Here is a 19,869-nt window from a genome sequence, read left to right on the forward strand (position 1 = left end):
GGCGGGGGTGTTGGGGAAATTCAGGGGGGTGTAGGGAAATCACTGCCTGGAGATGTTGACAGCTCTCTCCCTGCCCAGCTGTGCACAGAGGAGCAATTAGGAGGGTCACGTGCCCCGGTAGGAATGTGGTGTCTGTAGCATTTGCGGAGGGAGAGAGAAAGGCCGGTCTGCAGCCTGCAGTACAGAGACTGGCAGGAGAAGGAGCCAACAGGCCGGCGGAAGTGCTCCCGGCCCCGCCAATCGTAGGGAGGCCAGTCCCAGGGCTCCACGCCGGGGTGGGTTGTGCTGCGCTGTAAGAAATTTGACATATTTTAAAACGGGGCGAGCGAGACAATTGATCCTGCAGCTGCAGCAGCGAGGAGGCGGCTGCGGCAGCTCCAAAGGTGACAGGAAACTGCTGAATTTCAAAATCAGCAGCAGCTCTCGGTGCGTGTCGGATGGTGAGTGCTGCCGGGGACCAGCTCGCTTAGTGTGGGTGGGCATCTCGGGAGAAGCAGCTCTGTATGCAGGGACGGGGATGGGTGTAAGATTGGGGCGGGGGGAGAAAGTTTAGTGACGTGTCTGAATAGGGACCCTAAGTTATTTTGCGGACGGGATAGCATCCCCTTGAAGATGGCTGTCTGAGGTCCTTCCTCCCACTCCAACGACACTCACGCTCTCTCCCCTTGCGTGGAAAAGTTTAACGCTTGTTGTAATCGAAGCCTTGCCCTTGCATTGCTTCGTGGATAAGTGAGTGTGTCTTAAATCATGGCTTGTGGGCCTGTGTCGCTTCTTTTGGTTTCTAAAATAACTGTGGGACTGAGTTGCCTTCAGGATGAGCGCACACAAGAACACCAAACTAAAAACACATTGCAAGTTAGTGTTCTGTGCTCATCAGTTCTCTTTTAAAAAAAAACAACGATATGAACAAGTCCTGCTTTCTTTCAGTGCAGAGTGTTTTGTATATTTAATTCCTAGCAAATCATCATCTACTTTCTTTTTGTTATTTTTTTTTCTGAATATATAAATAAATAGTGCTTCTCTGACACTGGAGTACTGGGGATACCCTACTAAATTAAGGCTTTAGAGAAGAACGATCACTTTTTTTCTGTAGAAATGAAAAACCCAGCCCTTTTGAAATAGGTTGAAAATAGTTTATTAAAAGAGGGCGGGGGGAAACCTTTTCAGAGAGAGAGTACTTGTGAACTGCAGGATGATTGGCAGACAGGTGGATGCTCGGAGACCCCCATATCTTTCAACTGAGACTTTTCTCCATTTGGGAGTTAAACTTTTCATGCAGTTTTAAAGACTGGTCATTTATGTTTTGGCACCTTTTTTTTCTTTTGTACATTTTTTTAAAAGGTCAGACACATTGGACCAGAGGACACATTCATGTCCCTAAAATCATAGTTTTTGTGAATTTCTTATATTGTGCTTAAAATTTCCAGTGAGCTCGAATTCATGTGTACTCCAGTTGTCTTGTGGTGTAAAATAATATAACAGAGAAGTAATTGCAAATCTTCTGGGTTGTGGACAGCTGGGTTAAAGTTTATTTCTAAAAAAAATCACCAGTGCACATGAAGGAGTAGAAGAAAATTTGTTTGTATTGTTGCTTTCTTGTATTTGTTTCTATTAGTACATGTTTTACCTGCATAAAGATTGCTCACTTATTTTTGTAATGAATCAATGATGGCAGGAACTACTTTTCTAGACTGGCAATATTTCTGATGTATGATAAGAACACAGAAGAAACTATTTTCACTAGTTTTTGACTGTAAGGTAGCAAGTGCTCAAGATGCAGTTAAATGTGTATGCTTAGATTTATTAGCAAAAAAATATATATTCTTCAGCTTTGGGATTCTGCCCAGTTTTCAGATTGGCACCCACAAGTCACATGGGAGTGATTAGTAAAAAATACAATCTCCTTTGAAATTATTTTTATCACTTTAGGCTCACTCTTTTTATTTAACAGTGTACTTGTCCAACATTGGCTTTTTGATAGGCAGTTAAAAGCAATGAAGTTATGTAAAACTAATGAAAAATATGAATAGATATAATAAGGTCAAACAATTCTTTCCATATACAGAGAGACAAGGTAGATGATGTGAGAAAGTATTTCCTCCTGGGACCAACACAGCTACAACACGGCAACACACAGCATATAATAATATTTCCCTTGATTTCTTTGTAATTGAAATTTTTGGATACAGAAGCAATCCCATAGTGTGTGTGTGATCTCTGAACATGTGCTTTATAGATGACTTGCTCTTTCAATATTAGATCAGACTGTGGTCCATCTAACTCACTATGGTGACTTCAGCAGTGGCCTGTACCACGTGCTTGGGAATAGACAATTAGGAAATAACTTGCCCATAGGAAAAGTTTCTTCCTACCCCAGTCAGTTAGTACTTCACTTGGGTCCTGAGGCATGAGTCTTTATATCCTTCATAAATTTACTTCAGTACAACTGTGGATGTTTTTATTCAGTACTTATGAATCCTACTAAGATCTTGGCCACAGTATCTTGTGGCAGCAAGCTCCAGAGGTGAATCAAGGTAGGTATAAAAACATATTTGCTTTTACCTGTTTTAAATTTGATGCTTCTTAATTTCACTGTTGTACTAAATGATTTTTCCTCTTCTGACGTAAATCAGTTTTATTAATGGAATAGGAAGATGTTGTAACTATAAACAACTTATTCTTGTAAAGAAATGGGATATTTTCCAGAACCTCTCTTGTCTTTAGTAAACCCTGATGAACCATGCTTTCTGCAGTAAAACCAAAGTCCCTGCATTTTCCATTTTGGACATGTAGTATATGTATTTCCTGCCTGATCCTGAGAGGTGCTGAGTACCTACAATTGCCATTGCAGCCAGCTACTTCTAGGAGAGTTGGTGTCCTTCAGCTGCTAGTTCTTCTGTATCAGGCCCTTCATTCTTTTCACTTGGGTGATCTGTTTGATCTTAGCTTTGATTATATGACTTCAGGCATTGTTCAGTTTAATGCATCTTATCCCATTCCACCCCCGGGCTCAGTAGCCCATGAACTGTTCACATGTGTAGCTGGTCAAGGACAGTAGTTCTTTAGACATCAACTTGACATTTGATATTTGTGAAGGTTGTACGCCCAGGAGTTTAACATTTTTAAAGTAGAGGTTGGCACAGCAGTACAATATGCTTTTTCTCTATGAGAAAATATCTGTGGATATTCTCTTTTTCATATCTGCATGCACACTATGTAGCTAATATTTAAAAAAAATAAATCTGTAATTGAATTCCAAGTTACCTTTGACATCTTAAATGGCACCTTGGTTCCTTCTCCACAGTTTCTTGGTAGAACTAGAAGTATTCTATTTAAATGTTCTGCCGGTAATCTTATTAATTGTTTCACTACTCAGAAATGTGTAAAGTAATCCCTAGTATAATTATATCATTAACTCTTTTAAAGCAAAAGAGAACAGCCTTTATTCAAAAACTATCTGCTGCGATGAAATAGTTATTACTTCAGTGGAGTGATTCCAAGGTTTAAAATAAAAGCTGAGCAGAGTTATAACCTGCATTTGTATTATACCTAAATATTGGGATTTCCTTAAGATGTAAGGGAGGAGAGGGGAAAACTAGCAAAGGGAATGAGCAGCCCAGCTATGGAAAGGAAGGTAGTTTTTTAAAAATGCTTTGTTTTAGTCTTATCATAAAATAATGTAGAGCTTGATCCTGCAAGGTGCTGAGTGCCCCTGCAAGATGCTATGTGACCTCAACTTCCATTATTACCAATGTAAGTTATGGGTATCCACAATTCTACTCTAAGATGCAAAGATCAGTCTACTCCATTCACCTCCTCTCCATAAGCAATGTATTTACTTTCTTGAGATGGGTCTGAGATTCTATTACCCAATAACCAGGTAGGTACCCGGACCTCTCTCACTTTAGAAATACCCCAAAGTAACTCTCCAGGAAGCTTATTAGACACTCTGTGACCTAAAGGAGCTGATACATACATCCATTATATTACATTCTTATGGTTAATCATCTTAAAAATAGAAAAGGGGCCAAATTCTTAACTGGTGTAAATCAGTGTAGCCTCATTTACTTCAATGACACTGTCAATTAACAACACCAGCTGAATAGCAGGCCCAGTAGTTTAAATACGTATAACATAGACACAGGTCTAGGATAAGGAAAAACAATGAGGAGTCCTTGTGGCACCTTAGAATAACAAATGTATTTGGGCATAAGCTTTCGTGGGCTAAAACCCACTTCATCAGAGGCATGGAGTATAAAATACTGAGGCAGATATAAATACACAGTACATGAAAAGATGGGAGTTGCCTTACCAAGTGGGGGGTTCAGTGTTAACGAGCCAATTCAATTAAGGTGGAAGTGGACTATTCTCAACAATTGACAAGAAGGGGTGAATACCAAGGGAGGAAAAATCACTTTTGTAGTGCTAATGAAGCCAGTGTAATCAAGGTGGCCCATTTCAAACAGTTGACAAGAAGGAGTGAGTATTAGCAGGGAAAAATTCATTTTTGTAGTGACCCATCCACTCCCACTCTTTATTCAGGACTAATTTGATGGGGTCCAGTATGCAGATTAATTCCAGTTCTGCAGTTTCTCATTGGAGTCTGTTTTTGAAGTGAATTTTTTTTCCTCCCATGGTATTCATTCCTTCTTGTCAACTATTAAGAATAGCCCACTTCCACCTTAATTGAATTGGCTCGTTAGCACTGATGCCCCCCTTGGTAAGGCAACTCCCATCTTTTCATATGCTGTGTATTTATATCAGCCTCTGTATTTTCCACTCCATGCATCCGATGAAGTGGGTTTTAGCCCACAAAAGCTTATGCCCAGATAAATTTGTTAGTCTCCAAGTTGCCACAAGGACTCCTCATTGTTTTTTGCTGAGAGAGACTAACACGGCTGCCATTCTGAAATATGTTATAAGGATGGGCCACATTATCCTAAGGATATGGGGACAGAATTACAGTTGTTTTGGCTATTTTAACTCTATTTCCATACTTCCAAGCTTTTATTTTTTATATCTAACCTTTATTTTCACTTTCCTGACTTTCTAAGATTAGATTTTTAAAACTGTAATGTTCTTTTAAAATATTGGGTTCCCCCTTTATGTTGTTAAAATGGATTTAAGGATGAAATACATAACAAGTTTTTTTTTCCTTTGGGAATTTCCTTCTGTTGTAAATACATGTTTTGAATTTTTCCCTCACAGGACACTTTAGTTTGTTGTTGATCTTCAGACATTGATGGTATCTGTGCATCATCAGGTACTTATGTTGTGTAATACAAACCCCGCAGATGCTCCTGTTGTGAATTTTAATCCTGCTGGAGCTCCTATATGGCTTGTAAATATTTTAAAAAGCTAAATCAAGCCTGATAATGCTCTCTGGAGCTTAATGGTATGTACTTATGTTCTTATATTTCTTATAACAGAAAATTGCTTACAAACTTAGATATGAAAAGACTAGTGTCTTTCTATAATGAAGTAGACAACTTTTCTAGTGTTTAGAAGCAGATATAATTTTTCTACAATCTGATATTTGTAGAGATCGTTTTTCATTAGCACTATGTTCTAAAGTGCTTAAGTCAAATTACATAATCTCGGTATGAAGATATTTTGATATCTTTCTGGTTGGTTGGTTTGTTTTTAAAGTCTCTTATTTAGAGCTACAATCAGCTGGATTATTCAAATATTTTTCATTCCTACACAACTGAGGGCACTGTAAGTGCTCAAGTTATTGGTATTGTGGAATTCATACCTTGCTTCATTGCTACACTTGGAGGAAGAGATTTTTTCATTCTGTTTCTCTCACACCGTTTCTATTTTGCTTTAGACAATTTCAGATTTATTTTAAAATGAATAAATAGTTTCTAGTGGCAGTTCCAGATTAGAATTGTATAAGTGACACCAGAACCCTTCTTATGCACTTGTTAAATAAGAACACTTTTGAGAGAGCTTTTTAGTCTTGTTTGGCTGTTCGTTTAACTACTGTACATGTGCCTTTTCTCAAGTCTAGCTCCGGTTTTGGTGCTGTTACTGCAGTGTGCCCTGAAGCAGCTGTCCCATGCAAATGCATCATATAGAAGATGGACACTGTTAAATTAACAACTGTCAATGAAAATTTAAATGTCTCTTACTCTGAATTTTTACCATTTTCAGGTTAGTCGGTAACCCTGCAGCCCAATGGCAGAATTACTAATGAGTGTTCCACACTTTTTTTTTTTTTTTAAGGAGAATACATAAATAATAGGTGTTTTTAAGAGCTGTCTTGTAGATGTCTATGTACAGTCATATTACTGATAAATGTACATGTGGGTTCACAGAATTGTTAAGTTCTTCGAGTGATGATCCCTGGGCATATTCCACACATGGGGGCATATACCTGTCATGCACCCAAGTCCAGAAATTCTTCAAAGCAGTGTCCTTTGACCCACACATGTGCAGTAGTTTCCTTCATGCTTCTGACCAAGGGCATAAGAGGCAGTGCGGGTCAACACCTCTCTAGTTCCTTCATACTGCTGTATGGCCTGAGCAGGAATTGTCCTTCTCTCCATGCATAATCTGTAAAGTAAAATCTTTGTAAATAGTTTTATGTTTTAGTTTAGTAGTCAGAGTTGGTATATTATATAGTTAGTATAGGATAGTTCCCTTCCGCCCTCCCCCCACATCAGAGGAAATCCTCACCACCCTGGAACAATGCCCAGAATCCCAAGATGCAAGAATTGTCTCTCCTGCTCTTGCTCCTTCTCCATCACTGATGAGCATCAATGGTCTCTATATTAAGAGTGAAGCAAATATCTCTGCAAAGTGCAGTTTCTGTCAGTCCTTTCCACCCGTAACTAGAAAGGCTCAAGAGTGCTAACTAAAAAAATTGCTATGAGTTCCCTCTCTGACGTGGGCCGGGAGACCTTATCCCCCCGCATACATTGGCCTCAACTGACCAGCAATGCCCCTCCAAGCACGAGCCTTGGAGCAGAGCCTTTACCACCAAAGCCCAAGGACTCCTCTTATAAGGCTTCCCAGGAGAGTAAGGGGTACTCTCATGGGTGCATGGACAGATCCCCACAGGGGACTGTCCAGGAGAAGTGTTTCCTTCCTGAGCTGTCACATATTGTACCCATGGAACCAGCTCTGCTGAAGAGTCCCAGGCTAGAGGGCAAGGCATGGGGTGGGGAAAGGGGATCTGCTAATTCTGGTGATGACTACAGTACCAAAACAGAAAGTCAGATGCTTGCCAGTCCCAGCTATGAATGCAGGTCTGGACTCCTCATTGGTGCCACCTCATTTATCCAGAAACTGTTGGCTGTGACAGACAAGCCGCATCCTTCCAGCATCTCTGCTGGAACTCCCTGGACTTTGGGCTGTATGGAGACAATTGTAACACTGGAGGATATATTCCTCCTCTACTTGCAATCTCCACTCCTTTCAGGCCCTGCCCTCCTGAGGGACTTCCTTAATCTGGAGGAGGAATCGTTACTGGTTTCTCGGGAACAGTTCCATCTCCACCCATCATGCTGGAGCACCCTAGTACCAACAGTACCACTGCTACCGATGGTATCATCCTTTGTAATCAGAGAAGTCAGAAGAGATAGTTGCGCCATTATTTCCGCACAGGCACAGGAACCCTGACAGACAACTCAAAGGCTTTACTTACCATCCCTCCAGATATGACCCCCCGACATGAACAGCAGGTACTGATTCCCTTAGGATTCATTGGCCTTGATGACCCTTTCTCTCAGCCTTATCAGGGCCTTTGGGGCCCATATGGCAGGCACGCAGACCCCCCTCCCCCCAGAGTCCTACTGCTCTTTCCCTTCTCATAAGACAGTTCCATAGCTGTATGAGGAAGAAGAGCCAGAACCAGTTCTGCTGGTAGTAAACGGTTCCAAAAGGGCTTTCTCATCATCTCTGGATGATAGCATCACTCCTTCATTGCTTTCTTCACTGGAAGACCAGCATCAGTATCGGGAGCTGTTGCAAAGAGTCACTAACAATCTACACATCCATTAGAAGAGGTCCAGGACCTTCAACACTGGCTCTTGGACATTTTGTAACCACAGGGACTGACGGGCATGGCTCCTTCCAATTCATAAGGCCACATTAGAACCAGCCAGAGTGGTTTGTCACAAACCAGCATCTTGTGCCCCTACAGCAAAAAGATGTTTTGGTCCTGCCAAAGGTGCTGACTTCTCGTTTTCCCATTCTGCTCCTAACTCGCTGGTGGTACAGGCAGCTATGGAAAGAGCTTGGTCGCCATATCAGAAATCCATCCTGGTAGATGAGGGCTCCAGGAGACTGGATCTCCTGGATAGTTGGGTCTGCTTTGCACGTCTCCAATTTTGTATTGCAAATCACCAAGCATTATTAGCAAAATGTGATTTCAACGCCTACGTTGGACTTGTGGACTCTAGAGACAAACTTCTCATGGAAGACCTGTCCAATTCAAGTCCTTTCTGGATGAGGGGAGCTTAGTAGCTTAGGTGGCTCTCCAGGCTGCCATAGATGCTGCCAATGCGGCATCCAGAAATGAAGGGACTTGTGGCTCCAGTTATCAGGCTTTCCTAGAGAGGTCCAAAACACCATTCAGCCTTTTTAAGGAAAAGACAGACGGATCCTTGCATTCTCTGAAGGACTCAAGCCACTCTGCGATCTCAGGGGATTTATGCTCTAGTTCCCAGGAGGAAACACCAGAGAGAGTCCTTTAGATTACAACCACTCCAATTCACACTCGCCATATTACTAGCATTAGAGTGACCAGATAGCAAGTGTGAAAAATTGGGATGGGGTGGGGAAATAATAGGCACCTACATAACACCAAGCCCTGAATATTGGGACTGTCTCTGTAAAATCGGGACATCTAGTCACCCTAACTAGCATCCACCTGAGTCTCTATATAAATGAGTCATACATCCGACAAAGTGGGTATTCACCCACGAAAGCTCATGCTCCAAAACATTTGTTAGTCTATAAGGTGCCGCAGGACTCTCTGCTGCTTGTATAAATGACAGAGGATTCAGAGGTCCTGTTTCTTGGCTTCCTCTACTGCCACAGCTTCTGCTTATTCCCAACTGTTGGCCAAGGGCCATTGTTGACAATAGATTGAGACCCGCATACCACCACTACTGCCACCTACTTCCTTTCCTGTCATCTTTGGAGGCTGTCTTACTTTCTTCGCCCACAGCTGGAACAAGATCACCAAAGACAATTGGGTCCTGGAGATTATCCATCAGGGCTACTCCATAGAGGTTTTTCCTTTTTCCTCCTCACAAACCACCTTCCCTATCCCCCTCAGGGGACCACTCTCATCAAGAGATTGTTCTCTAGGAAGTGGAATCCTTTTAAAGCCAGATGTGATAGAATGTGTCCCTCCTCAATACCAAGGGAGAAGGATTTACTCCTCATATTTCCTAATGCCAAAAAACACCGAGGGTGGAGACCAATCCTGGACCTATACAACTCAACATCTTTATTCAAAAGCTGAAATTTAGGATGATTACAGTGGCATCTATAGTCCCCTCCCTTCAAGAGGCAATAGGGTTCATGGCTCTTGACATCACAGATTCATATTTCCACATAAATATTCACCCATCTCTCAGGGAGTTCCTGTGCTTCATGGTTCGACACAAGCACTACCAGTTTTGCATGCTCCCCTTTGGGCTTGCCATGGCACCCAGAGTATTAACAAAAGTTTTCACTGTGGTAGCGGCCAAGATATGACACCAGGGCTATATGACATTTCTGTTCCTGGATGACTGGCTCCTGGTAGGCCAATCATGTCAGCGTTATGTCAGCAACTCGGTCTCTTCAGCTCCTCCTTGCTGCCTTAGGCATTTGCATAAAAGAAGAAAAGTCTGCTTTGTCCCCCACAATAATTTTTATAGGAGCATAGCTGGACTCAGTCTCTGTGAGAGCATTTCTCCCTGCAAACAGGTTTTACGTAATGAGCAACCTGATCTCTCGTGCCACGCAAATCGCAAACTATAGTGTTCTGATGTCTTTCTCTGTTAGGCCACATGGCCACATGCCCCTGTGTGACTTCACTTGCGGTGTCTTCAAGCTTGGCTCCACTCAACATACAGACCAAATAGTGACCGTATTGACTCCATCGCTGTTCCCTAAAACAATGTAGAGTCCGGTGGCACCTTAAAGACTAACAGATTTATTTGGGCATAAGCTTTCATGGGTTAAAAAAAAACCTCTACTTTTTCAAATGCATGGATTGAAAATTACAGATGCAAGCATAAATATACTGACACATGAAGAGAAGGGAGTTACCTTACAAATGGAGAACCGGGGTTGACAGGGCCAATTCAATCAGGGTGGATATGGTCCACTCCCACTAATAAAGGCTCCTCAATTAGTGGGAGTGGACCTGGACCATATCCACCCTGATTGAATTGGCCCTGCCAACCCTGATTCTCCACTTGTAAGGTAACTCCCTTCTCTTCATATGTCAGTATATTTATGCCTGCATCTGTAATTTTCACTCCATGCATCTGAAGAATATGCCTAAATAAATCTGTTAGTCTTTAAGGTGCCACAAGACTCCTCGTTGTTCTTGTGGATACAAAGCTATCCTTCTGATGCTGTTCCCTAAAGAGTTCTCACCTCCCATGGTTGGTGGTCTAATCCAAACAAAGTCATGGTGGGGAGTCCCTTCAGCCCCCTCATATCAAGGGCCACCATTCTGACAGATGCCTCTCTTATAGCATGGGATGCTCATATGGACTACCACATTGCTCAGGGTACCTGGACCCCAGGAGAGGCCAGGCTACACGTAAACTTAGTGGAACTGAAAGAGGTCCACCTTGTGTGCAAGGCCTTCCTTCCCCTCGTATGCTCACTCCATGTACACATGGCAGACAGTATCACTACAGTGGTCTATATAAACAAACAGGGAGGAGTGAGATCTTGTCCCCTGTGCTTGGAAGCAGACTGACTTTGGAATTTGTGTATCAGAAGCCACATTATGATTCAGGCTGTGTACCTTCTGAGTGTTCACAACTCACTGGCAGACAAGTTATGCAGACGCTTCCCTGCAGACCACAGTTCTAACCAACATATTTGCACAATGGGTTCTCTGCTATGGGATCTCTTTGCGTCCCAGATGAACAGAAACCATCCCATGTGTTGCTCTAGGGGTGCCCAAGACTACAGGTTTCAGTATGATGCTTTCCTGGACAGTTGATCTCAGATATGCCTTTCCATCCATCCATCCCCCTGTTACAAGAAGTTGTACAGAAGATCTGTCGCAACAGAGCTCCCATCCTTCTAGCCCAGACAGTTCTGGTTCATGAAACTCCTAATGATGTCCAAAAACTCACCTATCAGGATCTGCCCATTTCAGGATCTCCTCCAGGATTGGGGAGAGGAGGGGAAATCAAGCAACTCCCAGCCTGTGTTTTGGATGGGCATCCAGATTGAGGTATGTGATATTCCCTTGGTGTTATTTGGACTGCTGATCCACTGGGTCACTCCAGTCCTTGCCTCTGGGTGCCAGCCTTACCCTGCTCTGCTGTGAGAACCCCCCACTCCTTACCTGTTCACGCACAGCCACTGGCATGTAAGCTGCTCCCAGCTACTTGCAACTGAATGACACTAGCCAATACCTCCGGTCCCAGACACAATGCTAGGAACCTCCTGTCTTGCAGTGTCCAGTTGTGCCCGCTGGGTGCTGCAAGCTTATATGAGTTCATCAATTTAACAAAGAAATTGATATGTACCAAGCTTGTTATCCCAAGAGACGTATGACATGCTTCAAAGCAGACGCACTGCTTCAGGTAGAATAAACAAATTTATTAACTACAAAAGATAGATTTTAAGTGATTGATTTATAAGTCAAAGCATAACAAGTCTGATTTGGTCAAATGAAATGAAAGTGTCCCTGTCTGCAGGTATATGAGATCTTGGGGAGCAATTACCACACAGGTGGGGTGCCAATTAATTTCTTTATTAAAGGAAAAAGGAAGTGGTGGGAATTTAACAATGAAATACGATGGGATGGGGTGTATAGGGTGTTTACAATAGACAATGATGAGGGGGTTCTTATTGAACAGTGTAGGGAGTTCTAACAGTGGGGTAAAGTAAGTGGGGTTCAGCACAATGGGATACAGTACAGTCAATAAGCGTATCAAAAAGAAATGCAAAATAAAATGGTAGCTTCTATATAAAATGGTCAACAATCTTAGATAGAATGTATTAAGTGGTTGGTGGCCTTATACACAATGTAACACAATGGTATCAATGCAAATACAAAGTATATCAGAAAAGTGGAAGCAACCAATGGGGTGTTATAATTACAAGTAAAATGTGAATCACAGTGCAATAATACAATATGGGTGATAAGTGAACTTATGCAATGTAACAGTATAAAAGAAAAGTAATGACTTAATTTGTGAGGCTAGGATAGCAAATAATCTGTCAAGGAACAGGAGGGGGGAGGGGAGTGAATGATTAGTGGCAACTGATGATAGGAGAGTGTGGCTGGAAGCAGCGAGAGACTCTGAAGCCCTGCAGGGTAAGGACAATGGAGCAGCGTGATGGTGATCTTTGGTAGGGGAGGGGCAGCGGAGAAGTGTAAAGAAGGGCTGGAAAGAGGTTTAAGCAACAAGCGGACACCAAAAACAAAGGGAAAAAAAGGCAAAGGTTTTGGGAAGTTTCACAGGGGGAGAAGCAGCAAGGGGTTTGGGAAGTTCGGAGGGTGATGCAGACGCGGGGCCCGGGGGAAGCAGCAAGGAGTTGGGAAGTTCGGAGGAAGTGCAGATGCGGGGGAAAAAGCAGCAAAGGGTTACAACAGGGAGACGCGGAGAAGTACACAGGGGGAGATTGGAGCTGGGGAAAAACAGACACGGGAAAGTTCAGGGAGAGATCGGGACAGCGGGAAGATGAATTTAAGCAGCAAAAACCTTATCTATCTTAACCAACGACTAGGCAAAACAACAAATATCACAATTCTAAGCAAAACTAGAACAAGCAACTATACGGAGCAACAAAACAGTAAACTATAACAAGGCAGGTGAAACTTACAAGCTCTACAATCTTAGCAAACTATGACTTATTAAACTAAAAAAACCAAAACCTATGGTGCACCTTATGCTATGGGGAAGTTACAGAGGGCAGAGTGGTATGTGCCCAGGATCCAGCTGCCAAGGAAGCCAAGGGATGGTGGCTGCAGCAATGGATACAGCTGAAAGCAGGGAGCCCTGAGGCAAAGCCCACAGGAGCAGAGCTTAGCAGCGGCACAAACTTATTTTAAGCGGCAAAGCGCCGCGGAGTTTGAGAGGTTTTAAGACACAGACCAAGGTTTAGCTTGAGTCTGTGTGCTGGGGAAACAGAGCCAGCAGCTAATGTAATAAAATAAAAGTACAGAAAGTTTTACAGAGGGATTCTTACCAGTCCCCAAGGCAGCAGCAAAGGCAGAAGCAGCAGCAACATCAGAAGAAGCAAGGAGGGCTCGGTACAGTCTCAATAATCAGGAGAGCTCTCAGGTAGCAATTCGTTCTTCGTGGAGGGGGGGTTTTAAAAATCGGGGGTACGCTCAAAAATAAAACGAGAGCAGAGAAAGGACCCCCCCAAACCCCTGGGTGACCAGACCAGGCAGCAATGCAGGAACATTTCTGATGTTTGTTTCAAAAATGTCTGTTTTTAAAGGCAAACTCAGGCAGTTTCCCGCCAATAATCCTGATAGGCTCCCTCTGTCACAGGGGAGGAGGCACAGGGAAAAACTGCATGTTAAGCACAGAAACATGTCTGGGCAGAGTCCTGTGCAATAGGTGACTCAAAAGCACATGAGGCCTATGACTCATGCCCAGGATCTTAAAAACACAATAGGTCTTGCAGCTCTGGACATTGCCTGCCCTACACTGAGCCCAGGTTCAAAGAGGTGATAACAGGACTAACCCTTTGAACAGGGCAGTGGTCCCATTTAGCATGCAGCACAAGTGGCCATCTCTTTGAGAAGGGCAATGGCTCTTGTTAAACAACTTAAGGGGCCCTCCCTTTGAGAAGGACAGTGGCCCTGGTAAACAACTTAACAGCCAGGGAAGGGCGGCCACAGGAGGAGAACAAAAACAAAATGGCGTATGGGGACAGCCGTAAGAAACAAAATGGAATGGGGGATAGCTGTAACAGACAGAAAGAAAAACATATTCAAAGCTGATCTTAACACTTTCAGTGCCCTTACAAACTTAGATGTTTCTCACTACAGGCTGGTTGGTTGCTCTTCAGCAGGCTCTGCACTTTGATCAGTGCTTCAGTCGCTTGGTGGTGGTGTCTGTAGATGGAGGTGGAAGAGAGAGAGAGAAAACATGGCGAATGTCTCTCCCTTTTATCATGTCCTTTGTTGCCTCTTGGCTTTATCCTCCCCCCTTGAGGGTCAAGTGAGCATTTCCTCATTGTAGTCCCAAACTGACCAAAGGAAGGGGGGTGACTCACTGGAAAGTCCAACAGATCCTTTGCTGCCTAAGCCAGTGACCTTTGTTCTTATAAGGCTGGGTTTGTCTTATACACGCCCTGATGAGATGTGAATTGCCCCTTTGCTCTTGGAGAGTTTTTGCCTGGGCTTGTTTAAAGCCATGAGGACATATTTTTAGCCTCATAATTATATACATGCAATTACAACCTATAACATTACTGTAACAGTTACACTGAGCATTGTTATAGTATCATGAGCCTTCCAAAGACACCCGACATGAAAAACTTTGCATTGGGTACCACACAATCATTTTACAAGGATGAACATGGGGGTCCTAGGTGTCTCCCCCTCCCCCAAAGTACAGAGTGTCACAAGGTTTCATATTAGAAGAGATTTCGGAACAAATTGATAAACTAAACCGTAATAAGTCACCAGGAGCAGCTGGTATTTACCCAAGAGTTCTGAAAGAACTCAAAATGTGAAATTGCAGAACTACTAACTGTAGTCTGTAGCCTATCATTTAAATCATCCACTTTTTAAAAAGGGCTCCAGAGATGATCCTGGCAATTACAGTATCGAAAAAAATGGTTGAAACTATAGTCAAGAACAAAATTATCAGACACATAGATGAACATAATTTGTTGGGGCAGAGTTAACATGGTTGGTGTAAAGGGAAATCATGTTTCACCAATCTGCTATTCTTTGAGGGGGTCAAAAAGCATGTGGACAAGGGGTTTCAGTACCTTTTTGGTCTGACAAGTATGGCCATTCTTTTGTTCTTATCAGAAATAGAATGCTTATGCTCCGCCAGTTTTTGCTGACAGCATCTTAGAATGCTACAAAATAGCAAAAATTCCTTCTCATGTGGGTTTTACAGCTTACTCCACACAAACACAAATGGCCTTCGGGGCATCCTTTTAGGACTTTCCACTGCAGGACATTTGCAGAGCAGTAACTTGGAGCTCTGTCCACACATTTGCGATATGCTATGCTCTACAATGGCAGATGCAATGTTAGGAACAGCAATACTACAAGCATCTCTGCTATCAGGTTCCTTGCACTCTCCTCCAGTCTGAACACTGCTTGCCAATCACCCACAAGTGGAATATACATAAGGACCATCACTTGAAGAAATGGAGGTTACTGACTGTAACTAGATGTTTTTTGAGATGTGCTCCATATTCGTATTTCACTATCCACCCTTCTTTCCCTCTGCTGTGGATCCTATTGGATTGCAGTAAGAAGAGCAACAGGAGAAACATTGACCCACACTGCCTCTTATACCCAGAGTTGAGAGCACAAAGGAAGCTACTGCACAGACACTGCTTTGAACAATTTCTGGATTCAGGTGCATGGAGCACATAGACACCCATGTGTAGAATACAGATAGAGACCACGCATCTCAAAGAACTTCCAGCTACAGTAAATAACTTCTAGTTATTTTGTTACCGAAACCCCATGTATACTTGTTTTCCTGCTGCTTGTCAATTAATAAGGATTGTGCTAGATATACAGCATATTTTAGTAAGATCAAAGTTATGGAGGTAGTATAGGGTTTCTCAAATTCTTTTCTTAGTGTGGACCTCTTTAAGACAGTGTATCTTGTGGATTTCTTCCTCTCCCATTCCTATTCACAGAACATCCCTGTTGTAACTATAATTGCTTTCATGGAAAATTTACTACTGAGAAAGTGTTTAATGCATCTTAACTGTATGTTAATATTTAGAGCGTGTAAAAAGGAGGAAAGCCATCTTTTTGTGGACCACCAGCCAATGTCTGGAAAAGCACCAGTGGTTCACAGACCACAGCTTGAGAATCACTAATATAATGTACAGACATATTGTGTTAATTATGTTCTTCATCCATGATGAGGAAAGGAGCTGCATTAGTCAGTTTAGGGCAAAATTCCCTTCTCAGATCTATATAATGGATCAGGACTCTAATATTCTGCTGTCTCTCCATATGTAGAACACGCTGTGATATCACAAGGAAATTCCTGTCTGGAGAGAGAGCAGAATCTTGGAGTCAAGATCTGTAATGTGTTTCTGAGAGGAGAATTTTGCCCTTAGTTTCTATCCAGAATTAAACCAATTATACATTTTCTTAGAAGAAGGAATCTTGACATGATTAGAAGTAAAAGACTTCATGAATGGTATTTTTGAATCTGAAGATGTGTAAGCGTGACTAGTGTGGGGGGATGTGTTTTTATTTATTTTTTATTTTATTAAAGAACATGAATGATGCTAATCGAGGAAATGCAAGATGTTTTTGCTGGCTTTCTCAGTCCCAAATAAGAACATGCATTCATTATTTTTTTTCTTAATTGCATGAATCAGCAAAACGGTGGGAAGCAATGCATAACTGCATAACATTGATTCATGTCCTACACAGTAGCTGCTCAATCATGAAAACTGAAGCTGAATGTCATGTGCATGGGCAAATAATTAACCAGACCAAAAGAAATTGTTCTATTTAAGTGGTACTGAATAAGAGTCCTATTTTTGGAAAATCTGCTTCAGTGACTTACTGCATTGTACAATACTTGTTACTTGGAACTAAACTCTGAATGCATGCCATTAGGTTCCAAGTTCAAGATTAAACTTTCACCCTGGTTTCTATTCTCTACTCTCTTTTGGAAAGACTGTTCAAAGAATAAAAAAGTTTAAGTTGAAGTTTTCTAGTTAAGAAAATAGACTATAAACTTTCACTGATATTACTATATTTTCTTTCATCCTTCTCTGATCTAATTAGAAGTAGATAATGCATCCATAGATCTCAAAATGCTTTACAAGGGAGGTTAAACATTCTCATTTTACAGATGGGGAAGTAAGGCACAAAGGAATGAAACAAGCTGTTGACCTAGCCAGAGATATAACATGTATGTTCGTTCTCTCTCTCTCAGGCCAGACTTAATTGTGAGCTTTCAACTTTGTAGTTTACATACTTTTGGGTGCTCAATTTCTCAATCTTAGTATTACTTGAAAGCAATTTTTTTGCATTTACTGTTACATTTTATATAATTATTCTTGTGCAAACCAGTTGGTCAAACAACCTGTGGTTCAAATAAAATCCTATTGGCGTCAGTGACTCTACTTGAAGAATAGATTAATAGATGTCAGATATGGAAAAGACTCTACCCGATCATTGAGTCCATCTGCATGTAAATTAAGAAGTGAAGATTGTTGGTATCAGGGTTAGGGGCAGAAGTCCCAATATTTTTAAATAGTATTTCTAAAGCTTTTTGAAGATGCAATATACTGTATGCTAGTATTTGTATTAGCAGCAGTAGTAGTAGTATTTCCTTTTTGTGTTTTTCCTTGCTTTAGTTATAGTCTTTGTTGAAAAACAATGGCTGCATTACTACAATATTTCTGATTTGTTTGGATAACAACATTCAATATTGCAGATAATTGGGTGAATGCAATTATTGATTTCTGGAATCCACATTCCAATTCTGTTTGTAGGACTAAGCTGCAAAAGCACTTTCCTGTTTACTTCAAATTCTTTGTTAGTTAAATCTCTCATTCTCCATAGCTCTTATTTATTATGTTCTTAGTGACCTGTGTTGTGGTTGTGGTTGTTTTTTCTTTTTTCCTTTCTTTTTTTTAAATGAGGCTGCTGAAAATATTGAACTATGTAATTTTCAGATGTAGTCAACGTTACTTTTCCTGATAGGAAACAAGACAATTAATTTTTCCAAAGGTGATCCGATCCAAAAGAACTGTAAATATTTACATGAACTGTCTCAGTTGGATCCTGATCTGCTAAAATGAATGGGAGTAGAATTAGGCCCTTGATGAATTCAGTGTATCATTTTCTCTCTCATCAGAAATAGCCAGGTGAAAGCTCCATACATATATTAGAAGCTAATTCATTCTTGCTTTATAAAAGTCAGTGACTCACATTGACTTGAATGGGAGGTTGGAGCATGCCATTACTTATTTTCCTTTTGTTTAAAAAAAAAAAAAAGTAAATTAATGTATTATATCAATACATTTTTTTTTCCATTTTATTTTATTCTGGAAGCCTAGTTTAATTCTGGAGTCAGTGGGTGATTTGCTGGGGAAGTAGAATTGTTCTCAAAACAGAACGTTTTCTTTCTCTCACAGCAATTGCAAGTCTCTAGTGAAAGAGCAGAAAATGCTAGTGTTAATTTTGGTTCTGATGTGGTTTTTATACTAATAAGTTTTGCTTTATCATGGCTTCTTAATATGTATGCAGTCAAATAGTGCATAGATCCGCATTATGATTTGGAATGTTTTTTGTGTGACGCATTCTTCTGATCTAATTAAGAATGTAAATCTTTACAAGAACAGTTTAGTTACTTTGATATCAAAGTACTGAGAGCAAGAACATTTGGAGGATGAAAAACACTGAATACGTTTGGAAAATCTATATTTTTCCAAATAATTGTCACCTGAAACAGAGAGAGAAAATTGACACTTCCTCATGAGTTTTCAGACTTATTTTGTTTCCAGCCAAATAACTAAATACATGAAATCTTCTCATTTATTATTTACTATTTGTATTGAGGTAACACCTAGAAGTCCCAGTCATGTTCCTTATTGCATTAAGTTCTGTAGAAGCAGAGAGGGGAATAAAACGTGGTCCCTGTCTCCAAGAGCTTCCAGTCTAAGTTTGCTCTTTTTACCTTCCATGGTGCCAAGAGTGTTTGTTTTGTTTTTTTGTTTCTGTTAGGCAGATAAATATGTTTTATTTTAAATACTAATACGGTCACCATCACCGTAGTGTCAGAGTACCGTACTATCTTTAACAGAGTTATCCTCATGACACCCCTCTGTGGTAGAACCCAGTTCTATCAAGTCCTAGGTCAGTGCCTTAACCATTGGACCATCCTCTCTCTTCTGGTGGAAAGTTGAGAATGAAGTGTGGGGTGGGGTGGGGTGGGCGGTGGGATGACTTGGTTAGTTTTTTTTTCTGGAACATGAATTATATTTATCTAGGGTTCAAGTTCTGCAGCTGTTGATGCTGAGTGGTGCCTTATTTCTGAGACAACATGACCTAGTGCAGGGTTCGGCAACCTTTCAGAAGTGGTGTGCCGAGTCTTCATTTATTCACCTCAGTTTAAGGTTTTGCATGCCGGTAATACATTTTAAAATGTTTTTAGCAGGTCTCTCTCTGTAAGTCTGTATATTATATAACTAAACTATTGTAAAATAAACAAGGTTTTCAAAATGCTTAAGAAGCTTCATTTAAAATTAAATTAAAATGTTGATCTTACGCTCAGCCCGCTGCAGGTCTGGGGTTCTGTTCATCTAGGCCGGCAGCGGGCTGAGCGGGGCCTGCGGCTGGGACCCCAGACTGGCTCCTGAGCAGCAGTGGGCTGAGCCTCTCAGGGGTTCCATCCGCCAGCTCCTGCCAGCCAGGATCCAGGCTGCCCAACCCCCTCAGCCTGCTGCTGGTCTGGGGTCCCGGCCCTGCCACATACAGTGGGTACC

The 19,869-nt window shown here is 41.6% G+C and overlaps 1 protein-coding gene across 2 annotated transcripts in view; it reads left to right on the forward strand.

Annotated features, from left to right (window-relative positions):
• Positions 1 to 232: 232 nt before the first annotated feature.
• The window catches only part of ARHGEF10 (Rho guanine nucleotide exchange factor 10), a 188,373-nt gene continuing 168,736 nt past the window's right edge, over positions 233 to 19,869 (forward strand). The window contains exon 1 of one of the 2 annotated variants that reach the window (XM_030555561.1): positions 233 to 440. The gene's annotated coding sequence lies outside the window, so the exon portion shown is untranslated. The remainder of the gene's footprint in view (positions 441 to 19,869) is intronic. The other variant, XM_030555560.1, reaches the window with a different exon arrangement.

The sequence above is a fragment of the Gopherus evgoodei genome, chromosome 3 (genome assembly GCF_007399415.2).
Source record: "Gopherus evgoodei ecotype Sinaloan lineage chromosome 3, rGopEvg1_v1.p, whole genome shotgun sequence".
NCBI lineage: Eukaryota > Metazoa > Chordata > Testudines > Testudinidae > Gopherus > Gopherus evgoodei.